Below are 12,768 nucleotides of genomic sequence, written 5' to 3'. Positions count from 1 at the left end.
TAATGTTTTCCAGGGTTGCATAACATCTGTGGAAAAATTGGGGACCTACATTTTGAAGTCAGGTACCCCAATGGCAATTAGCCAAAGCTCGGGTTCTTTTTTGAAATTAAATAGAGGACAGTGTTTGGCATAAATAGCATTTGCTACCTCAGCTCAAAATAAGGACTCTGTCCAGTCTGATACCCAGATTTTGGGGACAGATATTTCAAAGTAATTGTATTTCTTGAATCCTAATTCCCTGTGTGCATTCTTAAATGAAAAATGTTGTGAATGTTCATTGGCCAAAGAAAAATCCAACTGATCCTTTCAGGAGTCTTCCATAAAAATTAATTCATCTGACTCGTTAAAACCAACATTGTGTGTATTGTTTTAGAAGAGTTGGGTAAGAACAACAACAAACTGCTTGCTAACATTGTGAAAGAGTGCCTCAGTCTGTAAATGCAGCCCAATAAAATCAGTCCAACAAGTTTATTTCTTTATCCTTCTCCTTTTGAGACTTAAATTGAGCAAACCAAATTAATTTACAATAATAATTACAAATTTCTGTCTCTAATTCTTTTAGAAACTCATGCTCATTTTCATAATTGCTCTCATGTTTGTTCTTAACAAAAATACCTGATTCTGCTTTATACGAAGACTTATGGAGTTTGGATGGGATTTGGAGATTTCTTATTGGCATCTAGCTGATGGATTTCCTTCACTAAAAGGTATAAAGTCACACAGGGTCGAATATCTATATCCCAAGGCAAAAACATAGTTCATATTTATAACAGGAAATAGTAGAATTATAGGATCATAGAATAGTTTGGGTTGGAGGGGACCTTCAGAGGTCATCTAGTCCAACACCCCTGCAATGAACAGGGACATCTTCAACTAGATCAGGCTGCTCAAAGCCCCATCCAAAATGACCTCAAATCTTTCCAGGGATGGGGGGCATCTACCACCTCTCTGGGAAACCTGTTCCAATGTTTCACCACACTCCTTGTAAAATATTTCTTCCTTATATCTAGTCTAAATCTACCCTCTTTTAGTTTAAAACCATTACCCCTTTTCCTATCGCTACAGGTCCTGCTAAAATGTCTGTCCCCATCTTTCTTATAAGCCCTCTTTAAGTATTGAAAGGACACAATAAAGTCTTCCCAGAGCCTTCTCTTCTCCAGGCTGAATGACCTCAACTCTCTCAGCCTGTCCTCATAGGAGAGGTGTTCCATCCCTCTCTGATCATTTTTGTGGCCCTCCTCTGGACCTTCAACAGGTCCATGTCTTTTCTGTACTGATTCATCCAGAGTTGGATGCAGCACTCCAGGTGCGGTCTCACCAGCGCAGAGTACAGGGGCAGAATCACCTCCCTTGACCTGCTGGCCATGTTTCTTCTTATGCAGCCCAAGATACTGTCGGCTTTCTTGGCTGCAGGCACATATTGCTGGCTCATATCCAGCTTTTCATGCACCAGTACCACCCCCAAGTCCTTCTCTGCAGGGCTGCTCTCAATCCCTTCATCCCCCAGTCTATATTGATACCAAGGGTTGCCCCGACCCATGTGCAGCATTTTGCGCTTGACGTTGTTGAACCTCATGAGGTTCACATGGGCCCACTTCTCAAACTTGTCCAGGTCCCTCTGAATGGCATCCTGTCCCACAGGCACGTCAACTGCACCACTCAGCAGGTGTCATCTGCAAACTTGCTGAGGGTGCACTCAATCCCACTGTCTATGTCATTGATGAAGATGTTAAACAGTACTGGTCCCAGTACAGACCCCTGAGGGACACCACTCATCATCTCCATCCGGACATTGAGCTGTTGACCACTACTCTCTGGTTGTGACCATCCAGCCAATCCCTTATCCACCGAACAGTCCATCCATCAGATCCATATCTCTCCAATTTGGAGAGAAGGATTTTGTGGGGGACCATTTCAAAGGCCTACTGAAGTCCAGATAGATGACATCTATAGCTCTTCCCTTGTCCACTGATGCAGTCACTCCATCATAGAAGGCCACTAGGTTGGTCAGGCAAGACTTGCTCTTGGTGAAGCCATGGCTGTCTCAAATCACCTCCCTGTCCTCCATGTGCCTTAACATAGGTTCCAGCAGGAGCTGTTCCATGATCTTACCAGGCACAGAGGTGAGGCTGACAGATCGATAGTTCCCAGGGTCCTCCTTTCTGCCCAAATGGTCCTTTTTTCCAGTCAGCAGGGACTTCACCTGACTGCCATGACTTTTCAAATATCATGGAGAGTGGCTTGGCAACTACATCAGCCAATTCCCTCAGGACTCTGGGATGCATCTTGCCAGGTCCCATAGACTTATGTATGTTCATGTTCCTCAGGTGGTCTCAAAGCTGATCTTTACAGCAGGAGGGACTTTGCTCCCCCATTCCCAGCTTTGAGGTCTATCCACTTGAGAGGTGTGGGAAGAGAGATTGCCAGTGAAGACTGAGGCATAAAAAATTGTGCCTTCTCCTTGTCTGTTGTTACCAGTTTGCTACTTATGTTCATCAGTGGGGGTACACTTTCTTTGACCTTCCTTTTCTGGCTGTCATACCTACAAAAGACCTTATTATTATTCTTTGCATCCCTTGCCAAGTTCAGCTCCAGCCTTGCCTTGGCCTTGCTGACCCCATCCCTCCACAACCAGGCAGCATCCCTATACTCTTCCCATGATACCTGCTCGTGCTTCCACTGCCTGTGCATTTCCTTCTTGCCCTTTAATTTGACCAGCAGGTCTTGACTAATCCACGTCGGTCTCTTGCCATTCTTTCCTGATTTCTTACACATGGGGATTGTGAGCTCTTGCACTTTATGGAAAGCCTCCTTAAAGATCTGCCAGCTTTGTTCTGCTCCCTTGTCCCTGAGGGCAGTTTCCCAGGGGGTCCTATTGACTAACTCCTTGAACAGCTGGAAGTTTGCTTTCCTAAAATTCAGGGTCCTGACCCATATCCCTCAGGACTGTGAACTCCACCAGTGCATGATCACTGCAGCCCAGGATTCCTCCAGTCTTGATGTCTCCAATTAGCTCACTTGTGTTGGTGACCAACAGGTCCAGTAATGCCTCCCCTCTGGTAGGGCTGTCTATTACCTGGCTTAAGAAGTTATCCTCGATGCACTCCAGGAGTCTCTTGGATTGTCTACAGCTTGCCTGTACACTGTATTGGATTTGGTGCCAGTGGTACAGTACTGTTTGTGTGTATGAGATCTATGCAAAAGTTATAGCATGCAGATTACAAATGGGCAAATTCTGTTTAATCCAGACTGCACTACTACCCAATGCTAAGATCAGAGAGAAAGAAGATAAAAACAAAAGGCTGATTAATACAAGGTAACTGATTTTATAATTTTGCGGTTAAGTTTGGGCTGACATGTTTTCAGCTTTTTGGGAGTGGGAAATATCTCACTGATAAAGACCATGCTGCCAGAAGTGCTGATATAAAGTGCAATTATTCCATACAATGATCACATTAACATGATCTTCTGGTCACTCTAAGTAACCTGTAGTCTTTTATATAATTGCTTATGTCACCTTAGTTTACCTTTACAGAGGAACTCATCTTGATTTTGTCTAAAAAACTTGCTATCTCTGTCCATTGATGTTGCAGAGGCTGTGAGCCTCAGAGTGCTATGCTTCCAAAAGAGTTGTTCTGTTCTGAGATTCCCAATGTGTAAACAAGTTACTTGGTCCAATGGTGCCTTTCCTCACAAGCTGAAGTACTTTCAGCCATCTCTTAAGTTTCAGGGTAGTGCTTCATCCGAGGCAATGGTGATGAATTATGCTATACAAACACATTTTCCTTCATTTCCTTCCACCAGTAATTAGGGCCAAAAAAAAAAGCAAAACCAAAACCCAGCTCCCACATCACCCAATAAACATACCAAAAACATACCTCTTGGTGGACTGATGCAGACAGAAAGTGCTAGCTGGATTAACAGTATGCCAGTTAGCTGAACTATACTGTGTTTTATATATTTACAAAACATGATTCATTTGAGCAGTGTTACTGGAAAAATGTTCTCCAAAGTCATGTAATTCCCCTGATCAGTTCTTCTCCAAGTCAGCTTGGAACTTAGGCAGCTGCCATATAAACTGCCATATTCATCTTTTTATAGATGAGGCCAATGCATCATCATTAGAGGAAAACCTAAAAGCAGAGCAATGGCTCATTCACCTTTCACCCTGTAGAAGGGGTGTGCTCTCGACAGTAAGGGTGAGTGCATCTGCAGGACACAAAAGAAGCCTGCACTGTGATAAATGGCAGTGAAGATAGGGCCCTTGGTGTCCAACACCATGGATGATTAATGCTTGTGAACACAAAGAGTTACGACTAGGTCCCAAACATAATGAAGAAAAACCCTGCAGTATTTCAACATGTGGCAAAGCATATAACCACATCCAGTTATTCAAAATGCACACAGAGACACATATATTGCCTAAGCCCATATGAAGCTTTTTAGTGGTGTAAATATTCAGAAAAGCTTCTGCTTATGAGCTAAGGAATATAGTAAATGCATCATTATTAACTTATTCCTTGCTGCCTAACATATAAGACAACTGCATCATCATGTACCTAGTAATTCTCCTTTGAAGTAATGAGTGAATAACACTGACAAATGCTGCCATCACGTAATTGGTATAATGAGTTTCAATGGAGATGAGATTCTGAGTGTTATTTCTATTTCCTTAGAGCTGGCGTAGATTGATAATAAATCATGGAAGTTACTACAGATTTAACCCTTACATGACTGAGACAGAAGTCTGACCTGCATTTTGCAGACAATTTTTAGAATAAAACAGCTGAAAATAAGAAATTCCATCAAAACTTGACCAGGAGACTTATAAAACCTTGTAGATCAGATGCTAAGCATCTTACAAGCTGCTTTAGAAATAATAAAAGTACAAACTGCCACCTCAAATTGGAACTACAAAAGGTCATCTTAGTTATGGCTTTCATTTGGTCTGCTGAGCTTTAAAGGATGTTCCGAATTAAACTGTTAGGGCAAGCTTGTGCTCCCAGGGACAAGGAGGACAGCTTCTCCTTTCTAGGTCCATCTCTACTGTGATACTGTTTGCATTTAAGGAACTCTGAGCCAAACAACTGCCATTCTTCTTCTCTCTGTACGGATCGGTTTCCTCCCTGACTGCATTTTTGTCCATTTGGTTGGATGGGGAAGCAAGTACATGTTTTTGCTTAAGTTCTCCAGCAAATGTTCAATAAAATAAGATCAAGGCTCCTTTCATCTTAAAGTAAGATGTTAAAAAAAAACCCCACAAACATTCTAACTCTTTCCTAAACTCAGCACCACAAGCATGGATAATACTTGTGAAATTTACTAGAGTTTGTCACCATTTGCATTTGTTACTTTATACTCAGCAAAGGGTAAGTATTGCTTATCCTTTTCAACAAATAAGCAGTAGATATTAGGTTTTTCAGTGACTTTTTTCCCAAAAGTAACACTAGAACAGAGTCCAGGAGATCTTTACTCCAGGTCTTCTTGCATTAGGTTTACTTTATTTTCTAGAAGCTTATTCCCACTCTCTTTACTGAGGTGCTTTTAACAACTATTTCTTACTCAAGATGCTATCCAAACATATTTAGTGGAGATGTCCATTACAAGGCAGAGACGCCTCCAGAGAGAGATAAATAGGGATGAAGGACGATGAGGCGATGAGGAATATGTGCTATCTGGATAGAGTGATGCTGAGCTGCAGTCCTTTCAGGAGTGATGGAGATGCAAGGGTATGAGATGTTTGGTGCTGACTATATAAAGTTACAGTGGCCAGAATAAAGAGATGTTAGGGTACTGTGCTTTTATTTTTCTTCCCCCTCTGGCCTTTTTCTTTTTTTTTTTTTCCTCTTCCTTAAACATATTGTAAAAATAGATCCTTCTGAAAGGAGGGAGAGGATAATTGGATGTTAACTGTTGTGTCTGTAATGGTTATATCCCAAGGCAACAGTTCAAAATAAAACACAGACTCTTATATTCAGTCAACTGTTGAGGCCATGTGACAGATTAATAAGAAACCATTCTGTGGACAAATTCTTAATCACCCAGGGACAAAGGAGCCCTGATTAGGTGAATGTGGAGAAGCAGTGCTCTTTAAAACACAAGAGGTTTTTCACCTCCGTATTGCCAATTATCTGTTATCCTGAATAAGCAGCCAGACAGCAAAGTTGAAGATGAGTATCTGGATAAAACAGAAATATGACATGTGAAGTACATGTAAATAAGAAGAAAGGACAAGGAGGAGGTAAAGGATAAAAGAAAGTTGGTGACAGCTGGCTGTGGAGCACAGATTCCTGAGCTAGTGACCATGCAAACAGATGAGTACACAGGACAAATTGGCTGAACATGGCTATATTCTCCTTCTTACCAGACTGACTTATACAGAGCCAGCCAAGCGTCTTTGATCCACAGCCAAACTTCTCAGATACTCCATCTACAAATGCTGAAGAACTGACTGTAGCAACCAAATGATAAGAGATATGCAAGAAAAATGTATTAGTTATGCATGTTAACCTCTGTGAATTACTGATGCCCAGTCCATGCAATAAATCAATGTAAGCAAGAATCTGACATGCTAAACGTCCATTTAAAGATCTCAATTTAAATGCCATTTCATCAAAAAAACGAGAACAAAACAAAAACGACAAAGCTGGAAGATGTGTACATGTTTCAGTAATCAAAATGGAAAAATAAATGCAGGCACTAGTACTTAAAAACTATTATTTCCCATTTTCTCTCCCAAATCCATATTCTGGAAAGCAATGTGATCTTCAGGAGTATGAAAAATATTCTGAAAATCTGTACTTATCCTAGCACTTCCACAAATTCTCATCATCTTGAGCAAGCCACTAAGCCTTCAAGTCTCTATTTCTACCTATAGTAAGCAAACGGTTTAAGGACATCATCATACCTTCCCATGACATTCCAGAGGTATTTGAGAATTAATTCAGCTGACAACTAACTTGTGAAGAATTTGGAAAACACCGCATGAGCATATGCATAGAATTGTTATACTTTACAAGTTAGCCCTTCTTGATATTGATACTTGGATCAACTTTCTTCTCCTTGTGTATGACAAAGAGAAAAAAAATAAACTAGACCATAACATTTTCCATCAACAAGGTTATTTTTTAAACAAAAAATGAACTTTGATGGGAAACTTCTAGAAAGAATTCTCATTTCCATAAACAGTTTTTACCGTTTAATTCAAATCAGAAAACCTTAAGGCCATTTTTTTCCTGTGGCTGTAGCAAGCATTTTAGGCCTATTAAAAATAATAAACCTATTTTTAAAGAAAATCAGAGAAACTCCAAAGAAGGGTATATTATTGAAAAAACTGATAAATTACTTCTAGATGGTAAAAAGCTATAATTTACAGAGTCTGAGAAAAAGTTATGAGTAGATAGTAGAAAAGTATCCTGCGTAGAATTTCTCTCTTTTCCTTGTTTTATCTGAAACTGTAACAATTATCCTGAGAGCGTAATTCAAAAACAAGCTTACTATGATTCTGAGCTTTTGGGATATAGAATAATTTGAGACATTATTCTGGACTCTACCTCCCACATGAGACTAGAGTATTTTAGCAATCAGTAGTCACTGTCACCAAAACTGGCATCAACAGAAATTCCAAATTAATGGTATTGAGCAAAAGTGTACCCATTCTGTCAATCACCAGACTAACCCAAGCTCAGATGATCATGTGCTGACAGGTCTTTCACTGACAGTCAGTTTTCATCCTAAGTGATTGTGCTGGAAAGCCATGAGATCAAGAAATGACAAACATAAGTAGTTTGGGGTTCTCCTTTTTAAATCTCAGAATACATCTGAAAGCTTGCTTGTGCCTAAACTAGAAACCCCATCATTGTTAGTCAAGGCAAGCAAGATACGAAATAATGCCAACAATTTTCACTGTCTAGAAGTGTGCTTCAAGATCTTATATACCTAGGGATAAATAAAAGGCTTGATCTGTAGCTCTGTTCTCAACTACTCCCTTTCAGTCACTGAGGCTTGTCATATCCATGAGGTATACATGAGGCTTGTTTGGCTTTCTCTGATCCCTTTAACAATGCTCCTACCTTTCAGTTTCTTATTTCTTCTGGGTGTTCTCAAATTCATTTCCTCAACACCTGCTGCATAAACTCAGACAGCTATTCATAGATATAATTGATCTATGGCCTGACATTATTAGCATGTTTGCACCAATCCAGTGAATACAATTGTTTGAGTGTAACTTATAGTTGATGTAAAGGAGGAAGGGTAAGTGTATGCTATAACGATATAAGCCACTACAACTGCATGAGCAGTGTAAAGGGAAGGTGGAATTGTACCATCCATCTTGCCAAGGGGAGCAATGACCAACAAGTCACTCAGAAGGGTGGTTTCTGAAACTGTCTTTGAACATGCCTTTCTCTTCCCTTGGGGTGCTCCCCTACCTTTCCAACACCCAGATGAAAACTGTTCATCGAGAAATTATCCCCTGGGCATGCTGGCTGGTCTGTTGCAGTCGTGAGAAGGTGGCGAGCAAAAACAGAGCTAGGGGATTGACTGGCATATAGCAAGAAACTTCTAACCAGGGAAAAGACAGGCAGGGATCCTGTTGCTGAGAGCCACACTGCAATCTCTACAGCATTACCATTGTCACCTTCTGCCCACCAAGAGGAGGCAAAGCATCTCCTGACAACTCCAGGACCCTGTCCCTTGGCCACCCATCTGGAGCTGTCACCCCTCAGCTTTGTTCCTGCCCAGTCACATCTCAGCACCACTTTCACATTTAGACAAACCACGCTCAAGTGACATTTTCCCACTGTCACAAGACCTTCAGTAAGTGGTATCTTTAACAAAAGTCTGTAAGTGGCAGTAAGTCTGGCAACTGTCATGAAGAGAAACCCTGAAAATGGGATGGAAATACCTCACCACTCTGAATTTCCACTGGGAAATTCAGACCAGCTCCAAGTTTTGAAATAACAGAGCTGCAGTCAGCTGGGGTGCCACTGGTAGAGACGAGTGAGTCAGAGACACAAAGAGGAAAACGTGAAGAGGGTGCCACACAGACGGAGAAACAAGACTATCTGGAGAGCTTTGTTTTTGAAACATCTTTGGAGGGCCGGAAAGAAGGGAACTGGGGAAAGAAAGAGAATGGCTCAGGTCCTTAAACATTGCTTTTAAGGGCTTTTAAGCCTCTTAAGCATCTATGAAACTAAGAGAAGAGCGAGCACAAATCAAGCACCAAAAACACTTCAGAGCAGGAGCATTTTTATTGTCATTCTTATTAATGCTAACCATTGAGAAAAGAAGAAAAAAGCAGTTATAGTGATTTAAAGCTAGTTCAGCCCAATAGTTCCCACCTGCCCCCACCCCCAGTGCTGCAAAAGGGAAAGGATTGATTGGATAGACCCTCTAAGCTCTCTTTCTGCTCGACATGCAGCTTAACCTTTCTTGGGGGTAGAAACAGGGCACGAAAGGATAAGCAGGGACAGGCACTGAACTTGGCTTGCTGCTGCTCTCTCTGCCTAGGCTGGATGCCCCTCATTGTGATTCTGGGATACTTCCAATTCTGGGGAAAGAGCCATGCTTTTTCTAAAGAAAACTCTTTCCTCTTCTCCTCCCCCTCCTTTCCAACTCCGCCTACCCATTTCTCTGTGATCAGTCAAGGGGAGAAGATAAAGACTTTGCATTTTGAGTACACGGATGGGAGAAAAAGAAAGAAAAGCAGCAGAAGAATCTCTAAGTGCTTTGCCCCACCCCCAGAAGTCTTTATTTTATTCTGCCTTAAATGAAAATCTAAGCTCTTGTGAGACTAAAGCTTATGGCTAAGTGCTCTTTCTTTTAATTGGAGGTAAACTTTGTCTTGCTTATGTGTGAAAACCTGTCATACAGAAAACAGAAAAACTTGACCCAGAATACAAGAGCAAAATTTCACAAGAACCTTAAAAAGACCAATATGTGAGCTGGGAGAAGAAGACCTTGCAATCTGAGAGAAAAAAATAGGCACTTGTATGGTGCAGAGCAACTACAGCACCATTAGCATAACAACAAAGAAAAGATTGCAGGAGTGAAGAGTGCTACTGATCATTTTGGCTGTTTGGGAATCCTTGGGATTGACCTGCAACATGGAAAAATTCAAACACTTTTGTGGAAACGGGGAGCTCAGCACCTTGCAGGCTCATACTTATTTGTGTGAGGTTGGAAGGGAAACTTGACATGAGAAGAGTCAGTTATATGTTTGTGTCTATAGATTTGTTTGTATGTATTTTATTTTATTTGTATTTCATGCTTCCATCTCTTTGATGCCCTTGATTCTTTAAATCAATGATGAAGATTAAAAGTTCCAAGACAGTAAATCTAAACTCATTTTACAATTGATGTTCATTAAAAGACTTATGACACAGAAACACCCTTTATATCATATTCAGTGGAACAAGTTAGAAAGGAATAATTGAAAAAGAAGTGTTTAATTTCTCTAGTGCTGTATAAACATTACTGTAATGCTGCTCATGTTTTCAGACCCTGAACTCCCTTTTCTCCCCATAATTCTATTCCTGGATGGCTATAATACAGTAATTTTCAAATATAGCAAATTATATCACAGTTTTTGAAACATGAAATAGTCCAAATGAGACTAAGAATCCAAGGCAGGTTGTCACTGAGGTCAATATAAATGGTCCTACTCAGCTGTGGATAAAACCCTTGGGAGAGATCACTATATTAATTTCCATTCATAGTCTAGCCTAAGAAAGATTCCAAATCCGCAGAGGAAAAATGCTAAATCCCTCATTTTTAGCATTATCTTATTCCAAGATATTTTCAACCCATGTTTTCACAAAATGTCTCTAGCTGTATCTATTCAGTCTTGGAGGTCACTGATTCTTGGTTTATCTGCCTCCACCAGTTCTTGAACTATGCTCGAGAAGCATAACAGACAGTAGGAGAGCAGAGAGGAATTAAGTTTGTTCACCAAGCCAGTTCTCTCAGGTTCACACAGCTCTGCACAGATGTGATTCTGAGGTTCATGACAGATGCTTTTGAAGAATGTGTCATTGCAGGCTCTCCATACATTGTTCCTCCCTTCCTGTCACACTGAGTACTCTCTGAAGAACTCTTAGAGTGTTTGTTCTGCACAACGCTTAATAGCATTCCCAGACAGCCTTTACAGAGCTACAGCTACAGGCCACCCATCTTGTTTCAAGTGCTTTAACAATTCCTGAAGATTTTGGTTTAAAAAGTTTTGAACCCATTCATTAAAGGTCTCTATGTTTTTTGCTAAAGAATTGTACCAGAAAAGAAAATATCTTTTGTTCAAATAAATGTGAATATTTTGAATTTTTTTTACCAGCAACTGCCAGAACAGTGCCATTGCTTCTGACCCTTAAAAAACCAGCCTGAACGCTGCCAATGAGGAATGCTCAGAAAAAACATTCAATATGACGGTGGGGAGGGGAGAAGGGTGAACATACCTGCTTTGTGCTATAGAGCTGTCAGCAAAGGACAGCCAGTAAAAAGATGTCCATCTTTTACAGGCTTTTCAAATTTTGAAGATTATGCAGGGAGAAGTATGGGGGGAAGATGCTCTGAGCTAGTTTCAGAAAGTTCAGTCAAATGGATGAACAGATCACGGGGATGCTCCAGCTATTATGCAGCAGTCTGGTACATATAGTCAGCCAAGACGAGGATGGACCTGAATTTGGCAAGGGACGTAAAGAATAACAAGGGCTTCTACAGGTATATCAACCAGAAAAGGAAGGTTAAAGAAAGTGTACCCCCCTGATGAACAAGAAAGGTGAACTTGTATCAACAGATGAGGAAAAGGCTGAGGTACTCAACAACTTCTTTGCCTCGGTCTTCACCGGCAACCTCTCTCCTCACCCCTCCTGAATCGATGGACCAAAAGATGGGGACCAGGGGGGTAAAGCCCCTCCCACTGTAAGGGAAGATCAGGTTCGAGACCACTTCAAGAACCTCAATGTACACAAGTCTGTGGGACCTGATGAGATGCATCCCAGAGTCCTGAAAGAATTGGCTGATGTAGTTGCCAAGCCACTCCACATGATATTTGAAAGTCATGGCAGTCAGGTGAAGTCCCTGCTGATGGGAAAAAGGGGAATGTTTTGCCCATTTTTAAAAAGGGAAGAAAGGAGGACCCTGGGAACTATTGACCTGTCAGTCTCACCTCTGTGCCTGGGAAGATCATGGAACAGATCCTCCTAGAAGCTATGCTCAAGCACATGGAGGACAGGGAAGTGATTCGAGACAGCCAGCATGGCTTCACCAAGGGCAAGTCCTGCCTGACCAACCTAGTGGCTTTCTATGAAGGAGTAACTGCATCAGTGGGCAAGGGAAAAGCAATGGATATCATCTACTTGGATTTCTGTAAAGTGTTTGACACAGTCCCCCACAACATCGTTCTCTCTAAATTGGAGAGATATGGGTGGACTGTTCGATGCATAAGGAATTGGCTGGATGGTTGCATCCAGAGGGTCGTGGTCAATGGCTCAATGTCCACTTGGAGACCGGTGACAAGTGGAGTCCCTCAGGGGTCTGTCTGTACTGGGACCGGTGCTATTTAACATCTTCATCAATGACATAGACAGTGGGATCGAGTGCACTCTCAGCAAGTTAAAGATGCCCCTGGTCACTGCAGGGGGGTTGGGCTAGGTGTTCTCTAAAGGTCCCTCCCACCCCAAAGCATTCTATGATTCTATGATTCTAAAAAAACAGCTTTCTTGCCAGTGGCTGAATTCAACATAAAAATATTTCCAGATCTCTGTACCACAC

The sequence above is a fragment of the Pelecanus crispus genome, chromosome Z, assembly GCF_030463565.1.
Source record: "Pelecanus crispus isolate bPelCri1 chromosome Z, bPelCri1.pri, whole genome shotgun sequence".
In the NCBI taxonomy this organism is placed as follows: domain Eukaryota; kingdom Metazoa; phylum Chordata; class Aves; order Pelecaniformes; family Pelecanidae; genus Pelecanus; species Pelecanus crispus.
The sequence above is the reverse complement of the archived record's forward strand: the minus strand, read 5'-3'. Positions refer to the sequence as shown.